The following is a 7500-nucleotide window of genomic DNA, read 5'->3' as shown; positions in this document are numbered from 1 at the left end:
CATGTTGTCCCCTAACCTAACCCATGTTGTGCCTTAACCTAACCCATGTTGTGCCTTAACCTAACCCATGTTGTCCCCTAACCTAACCCAAGTTGTCCCCTAACCTAACCCATGTTGTCCCCTAACCTAACCCATGTTGTGCCTTAACCTAACCCATGTTGTGCCTTAACCTAACCCATGTTGTGCCTTAACCTAACCCATGTTGTCCCCTAACCTAACCCATGTTGTCCCCTAACCTAACCCATGTTGTGCCTTAACCTAACCCATGTTGTCCCCTAACCTAACCCATGTTGTGCCTTAACCTAACCCATGTTGTCCCCTAACCTAACCCATGTTGTCCCCTAACCTAACCCATGTTGTCCCCTAACCTAACCCATGTTGTGCCTTAACCTAACCCATGTTGTGCCTTAACCTAACCCATGTTGTCCCCTAACCTAACCCATGTTGTCCCCTAACCTAACCCATGTTGTCCCCTAACCTAACCCATGTTGTCCCCTAACCTAACCCATGTTGTCCCCTAACCTAACCCATGTTGTCCCCTAACCTAACCCATGTTGTCCCCTAACCTAACCCATGTTGTCCCCTAACCTAACCCATGTTGTCCCCTAACCTAACCCATGTTGTCCCCTAACCTAACCCATGTTGTGCCCTAACCTAACCCATGTTGTGCCCTAACCTAACCCATGTTGTGCCCTAACCTAACCCATGTTGTGCCTTAACCTAACCCATGTTGTGCCTTAACCTAACCCATGTTGTCCCCTAACCTAACCCAAGTTGTCCCCTAACCTAACCCATGTTGTCCCCTAACCTAACCCATGTTGTGCCTTAACCTAACCCATGTTGTGCCTTAACCTAACCCATGTTGTGCCTTAACCTAACCCATGTTGTCCCCTAACCTAACCCATGTTGTCCCCTAACCTAACCCATGTTGTGCCTTAACCTAACCCATGTTGTCCCCTAACCTAACCCATGTTGTGCCTTAACCTAACCCATGTTGTCCCCTAACCTAACCCATGTTGTCCCCTAACCTAACCCATGTTGTCCCCTAACCTAACCCATGTTGTGCCTTAACCTAACCCATGTTGTGCCTTAACCTAACCCATGTTGTGCCGTAACCTAACCCATGTTGTGCCTTAACCTAACCCATGTTGTGCCTTAACCTAACCCATGTTGTGCCTTAACCTAACCCATGTTGTGCCTTAACCTAACCCATGTTGTGCCTTAACCTAACCCACGTTGTCCCCTAACGTAACCCACGTTGTCCCCTAACGTAACCCACGTTGTCCCCTAACGTAACCCACGTTGTCCCCTAACGTAACCCACGTTGTCCCCTAACGTAACCCACGTTGTCCCCTAACGTAACCCACGTTGTCCCCTAACGTAACCCACGTTGTCGCCTATCGTAACCCACGTTGTCGCCTAAACCTGCTCTGTAATTGTTATACGACTCGTTCAATTAGTGTAGTGTTGCCCACCCGCAACCCTCGCAATATAGTTCGCTACTCGCACTGCCCGCTCCCCTGTGTATCGCTTCATGTTAAACACCTTGCAAGTCTTGCTGACTTTCCACATGCTCCTGCTGTACACTGTAATGTGGATGGCAGCAGGGCGTACATGCCGCCCCCCCCCCCCCCCCCACCTCTCCCCACGTCCCCACCTTGCCCCCTGCCTTCGCAAGGTGGTTGGTGACAAGTTTGCATGTTCAATGCCCTTCGCATGCGACGTACGCAGGCTACGTTGTGGTGCGGCCTGTGTCAACTGTCCGCTGATGTCGTACGCGTGAACCACAATCTGTACTGCACATTCGTCCTTATGTACTGAATGATACATCGTGGCACATGTGTGACCGTACAACGACTGCGCCCAAAAACGGCGGACCATACAGTGCAAATATTGTGCACGCAGCTACGTGTCGTCTCCCTATGAGAGCTGGATTGCAGTGTGGTACGCCATAGAGACGTGTGGGAGGAACGGACGCCGTGGATGGCGATCAGCATGAGCTGTCTGTTGATGTATTCGGACCTAGTCGTCTCTCCTCACACACCGTGATGGCATGGTGCAGCGCGTTCCATATCTGCGACATGCTACAGAAGCCGGTTGACAGTCGTTCGAGCAATGGACATCGCATACGTACGGGGGCCACCTTCCACGTATTGTCTAGGCGTGCACATTTTGTTGCGTGTATGTGGGCAGACGTAGTGTGGCGTGACACCTGACACAGGCATGCAATAATGGTTGAAGTTGCAAATGGCGATGGACGCCTACGTTTTCTGGTGAAGTTACGCAAATGAAGAAATGGTAACCCGTTGTGGTGCGGTTGTTCTCGCTAGGGGTGAATCGGTGATGGCGACGATAGGTTGAGGTACTAACCGGTTGTTCCAGCGATACCCACCATGCCGACGAAACTGAACGGCATCTGGGTGTGAAGCGATACGCGGCGGTGGCTGGGTGGGACCGTCCCCGGCCGGTGAGGGGGCGCCTCCCGGCGTGCTGGCCGCGCGGTGCGTGGGCGCACGCGCTACAGCCGGCTGGTGGGGGCGGCCAGTGGCAGGCGCGCCGGCCGACGGACGCGGCAGGCGTCGCAGCTGCGCGCCGGCGCACCCTGCGCGCGGCGCCGTGCGGCCAAAGTAGGTCCTCGCGGGCCCGGTGCGAAGCGCGGTGGACATCTGCAGTGTGCTGGTCCGATTGAGGACTGTGTGCGTTGAGGATGCGCCGCCGCCCGGCGCTCGGCGCCGCGACGCCGTCTGCTGCTCGGTCGCCCCAGCGGTTCTCGCTGGTGGTTTGTATCGCAGCTGTGCGGATGTGTTGGCGTGTGCGCTGTGCTGGGAGAGTTCGCTTCGGCACCCAAGTGGGGCTTTTGTCCTTCTGTGGCGCTGGCGTTGGAGCTGCCGGTCACCGTAGGTGGCGCGTGTTGTCTCCCGCCGGCAATGCCACGACAGCACGCTCCCGGGCCTCTGTCGGCAGCGGCAAGCTCAGTTGGGAGCACGGGTGGTCGCACCGAAAGCGTCTACTCGCCTAACTCCGGGCGATTGCGCCTCTCTCGAACCCGACCAAGTACTTGGGACGGCGCTGCGCGCCGCCGGGACCTGAGAGGGTTTCGAGGTGTATTGTGCAGGGGAGCTCAGCCTCCTCCTGTTTGCAGAATGATTGAGCGGACGCTTGCGTGTTCGCGCGGGCCCCCGGGACACACTCCCGGGCGGCCGGCTGCTCAGCTCTAGTTGACGCAGCTCCCTGGTTGATCCTGCCAGTAGTCATATGCTTGTCTCAAAGATTAAGCCATGCATGTCTCAGTACAAGCCGCATTAAGGTGAAACCGCGAATGGCTCATTAAATCAGTTATGGTTCCTTAGATCGTACCCACGTTACTTGGATAACTGTGGTAATTCTAGAGCTAATACATGCAAACAGAGTCCCGACCAGAGATGGAAGGGACGCTTTTATTAGATCAAAACCAATCGGTCGGCTCGTCCGGTCCGTTTGCCTTGGTGACTCTGAATAACTTTGGGCTGATCGCACGGTCCTCGTACCGGCGACGCATCTTTCAAATGTCTGCCTTATCAACTGTCGATGGTAGGTTCTGCGCCTACCATGGTTGTAACGGGTAACGGGGAATCAGGGTTCGATTCCGGAGAGGGAGCCTGAGAAACGGCTACCACATCCAAGGAAGGCAGCAGGCGCGCAAATTACCCACTCCCGGCACGGGGAGGTAGTGACGAAAAATAACGATACGGGACTCATCCGAGGCCCCGTAATCGGAATGAGTACACTTTAAATCCTTTAACGAGTATCTATTGGAGGGCAAGTCTGGTGCCAGCAGCCGCGGTAATTCCAGCTCCAATAGCGTATATTAAAGTTGTTGCGGTTAAAAAGCTCGTAGTTGGATTTGTGTCCCACGCTGTTGGTTCACCGCCCGTCGGTGTTTAACTGGCATGTATCGTGGGACGTCCTGCCGGTGGGGCGAGCCGAAGGCGTGCGACCGCCCCGTGCGTGCTCGTGCGTCCCGAGGCGGACCCCGTTGAAATCCTACCAGGGTGCTCTTTATTGAGTGTCTCGGTGGGCCGGCACGTTTACTTTGAACAAATTAGAGTGCTTAAAGCAGGCAAGCCCGCCTGAATACTGTGTGCATGGAATAATGGAATAGGACCTCGGTTCTATTTTGTTGGTTTTCGGAACCCGAGGTAATGATTAATAGGGACAGGCGGGGGCATTCGTATTGCGACGTTAGAGGTGAAATTCTTGGATCGTCGCAAGACGAACAGAAGCGAAAGCATTTGCCAAGTATGTTTTCATTAATCAAGAACGAAAGTTAGAGGTTCGAAGGCGATCAGATACCGCCCTAGTTCTAACCATAAACGATGCCAGCCAGCGATCCGCCGCAGTTCCTCCGATGACTCGGCGGGCAGCCTCCGGGAAACCAAAGCTTTTGGGTTCCGGGGGAAGTATGGTTGCAAAGCTGAAACTTAAAGGAATTGACGGAAGGGCACCACCAGGAGTGGAGCCTGCGGCTTAATTTGACTCAACACGGGAAACCTCACCAGGCCCGGACACCGGAAGGATTGACAGATTGATAGCTCTTTCTTGATTCGGTGGGTGGTGGTGCATGGCCGTTCTTAGTTGGTGGAGCGATTTGTCTGGTTAATTCCGATAACGAACGAGACTCTAGCCTGCTAACTAGTCGCGTGACATCCTTCGTGCTGTCAGCGATTACTTTTCTTCTTAGAGGGACAGGCGGCTTCTAGCCGCACGAGATTGAGCAATAACAGGTCTGTGATGCCCTTAGATGTTCTGGGCCGCACGCGCGCTACACTGAAGGAATCAGCGTGTCTTCCTAGGCCGAAAGGTCGGGGTAACCCGCTGAACCTCCTTCGTGCTAGGGATTGGGGCTTGCAATTGTTCCCCATGAACGAGGAATTCCCAGTAAGCGCGAGTCATAAGCTCGCGTTGATTACGTCCCTGCCCTTTGTACACACCGCCCGTCGCTACTACCGATTGAATGATTTAGTGAGGTCTTCGGACTGGTACGCGGCATTGACTCTGTCGTTGCCGATGCTACCGGAAAGATGACCAAACTTGATCATTTAGAGGAAGTAAAAGTCGTAACAAGGTTTCCGTAGGTGAACCTGCGGAAGGATCATTACCGACTAGACTGCATGTCTTTCGATGTGCGTGTCGTGTCGCGCAACACGCTACCTGTACGGCTCGCAGTAGCCGTGCGCCGCGTGCGGAACCACGCGTGCCTCTCAAAACTAGCGGCAATGTTGTGTGGTACGAGCGCTGAAGCGCTGGAGCGGCTGGCCTGCGGCACCTGGCGCCTGGCGCCGGTTTTGAATGACTTTCGCCCGAGTGCCTGTCCGCTCCGGTGTGGAGCCGTACGACGCCCGTCGGCCGTGAGGCCGTTGGACACAGAACGCTGGAACAGGGGCCGCCACACGCCTCACTCCCGCCTATGCGACCGTCTCGAAAGAGACGGCGGAAACTTGAGAAAAGATCACCCAGGACGGTGGATCACTCGGCTCGTGGGTCGATGAAGAACGCAGCAAATTGCGCGTCGACATGTGAACTGCAGGACACATGAACATCGACGTTTCGAACGCACATTGCGGTCCATGGATTCCGTTCCCGGGCCACGTCTGGCTGAGGGTCGGCTACGTATACTGAAGCGCGCGGCGTTTGCCCCGCTTCGCAGACCTGGGAGTGTCGCGGCCGCCTGTGGGGCCGGCCGCGTCTCCTCAAACGTGCGATGCGCGCCCGTCGCCTGGCGGTTCGCATACCGGTACTTTCTCGGTAGCGTGCACAGCCGGCTGGCGGTGTGGCGTGCGACACCTCGTACAACGACCTCAGAGCAGGCGAGACTACCCGCTGAATTTAAGCATATTACTAAGCGGAGGAAAAGAAACTAACAAGGATTCCCCCAGTAGCGGCGAGCGAACAGGGAAGAGTCCAGCACCGAACCCCGCAGGCTGCCGCCTGTCGTGGCATGTGGTGTTTGGGAGGGTCCACTACCCCGACGCCTCGCGCCGAGCCCAAGTCCAACTTGAATGAGGCCACGGCCCGTAGAGGGTGCCAGGCCCGTAGCGGCCGGTGCGAGCGTCGGCGGGACCTCTCCTTCGAGTCGGGTTGCTTGAGAGTGCAGCTCCAAGTGGGTGGTAAACTCCATCTGAGACTAAATATGACCACGAGACCGATAGCGAACAAGTACCGTGAGGGAAAGTTGAAAAGAACTTTGAAGAGAGAGTTCAAAAGTACGTGAAACCGTTCTGGGGTAAACGTGAGAAGTCCGAAAGGTCGAACGGGTGAGATTCACGCCCATCCGGCCACTGGCCTCCGCCCTCGGCAGATGGGGCCGGCCGCCCGCGCGGAGCAATCCGCGGCGGGGTCGTGTCCGGTTGCCTTTCCACTCGCCGCGGGGTGGGGCCGTTCCGGTGTGCGGTGGGCCGCACTTCTCCCCTAGTAGGACGTCGCGACCCGCTGGGTGCCGGCCTACGGCCCGGGTGCGCAGCCTGTCCTTCCGCGGGCCTCGGTTCGCGTCTGTTGGGCAGAGCCCCGGTGTCCTGGCTGGCTGCCCGGCGGTATATCTGGAGGAGTCGATTCGCCCCTTTGGGCGCTCGGGCTCCCGGCAAGCGCGCGCGGTTCTTCCCGGATGACGGACCTACCTGGCCCGGCCCCGGACCCGCGCCGCTGTTGGCTCGGGATGCTCTCGGGCGGAATAATCGCTCCCGTCAGCGGCGCTTCAGCTTTGGACAATTTCACGACCCGTCTTGAAACACGGACCAAGGAGTCTAACATGTGCGCGAGTCATTGGGCTGTACGAAACCTAAAGGCGTAATGAAAGTGAAGGTCTCGCCTTGCGCGGGCCGAGGGAGGATGGGGCTTCCCCGCCCTTCACGGGGCGGCGGCCTCCGCACTCCCGGGGCGTCTCGTCCTCATTGCGAGGTGAGGCGCACCTAGAGCGTACACGTTGGGACCCGAAAGATGGTGAACTATGCCTGGCCAGGACGAAGTCAGGGGAAACCCTGATGGAGGTCCGTAGCGATTCTGACGTGCAAATCGATCGTCGGAGCTGGGTATAGGGGCGAAAGACTAATCGAACCATCTAGTAGCTGGTTCCCTCCGAAGTTTCCCTCAGGATAGCTGGTGCTCGTACGAGTCTCATCCGGTAAAGCGAATGATTAGAGGCCTTGGGGCCGAAACGACCTCAACCTATTCTCAAACTTTAAATGGGTGAGATCTCCGGCTTGCTTGATATGCTGAAGCCGCGAGCAAACGACTCGGATCGGAGTGCCAAGTGGGCCACTTTTGGTAAGCAGAACTGGCGCTGTGGGATGAACCAAACGCCGAGTTAAGGCGCCCGAATCGACGCTCATGGGAAACCATGAAAGGCGTTGGTTGCTTAAGACAGCAGGACGGTGGCCATGGAAGTCGGAATCCGCTAAGGAGTGTGTAACAACTCACCTGCCGAAGCAACTAGCCCTGAAAATGGATGGCGCTGAAGCGTCGTGC

General features: G+C 56.5%; 2 non-coding genes and 1 pseudogene across 2 annotated transcripts; all 3 read left to right on the top strand.

The window, feature by feature from the left end:
- The first annotated feature begins 3228 nt into the window (after positions 1–3228).
- Positions 3229–5137, top strand: LOC124773411. The gene has a single exon (XR_007014659.1). It is a non-coding gene; the product is annotated as a small subunit ribosomal RNA (ribosomal RNA).
- Positions 5138–5489: 352 nt separating this feature from the next.
- On the top strand, positions 5490–5644 carry LOC124773403. The gene has a single exon (XR_007014655.1). It is a non-coding gene; the product is annotated as a 5.8S ribosomal RNA (ribosomal RNA).
- A 188-nt stretch (positions 5645–5832) lies between these two features.
- LOC124773406 overlaps positions 5833–7500 on the top strand; it is a 4225-nt pseudogene continuing 2557 nt past the window's right edge.

This window comes from Schistocerca piceifrons, unplaced genomic scaffold (assembly GCF_021461385.2).
Source record: "Schistocerca piceifrons isolate TAMUIC-IGC-003096 unplaced genomic scaffold, iqSchPice1.1 HiC_scaffold_953, whole genome shotgun sequence".
Classification (NCBI taxonomy): domain Eukaryota; kingdom Metazoa; phylum Arthropoda; class Insecta; order Orthoptera; family Acrididae; genus Schistocerca; species Schistocerca piceifrons.
The sequence above is the reverse complement of the archived record's forward strand: the minus strand, read 5'-3'. Positions and strand labels throughout refer to the sequence as shown.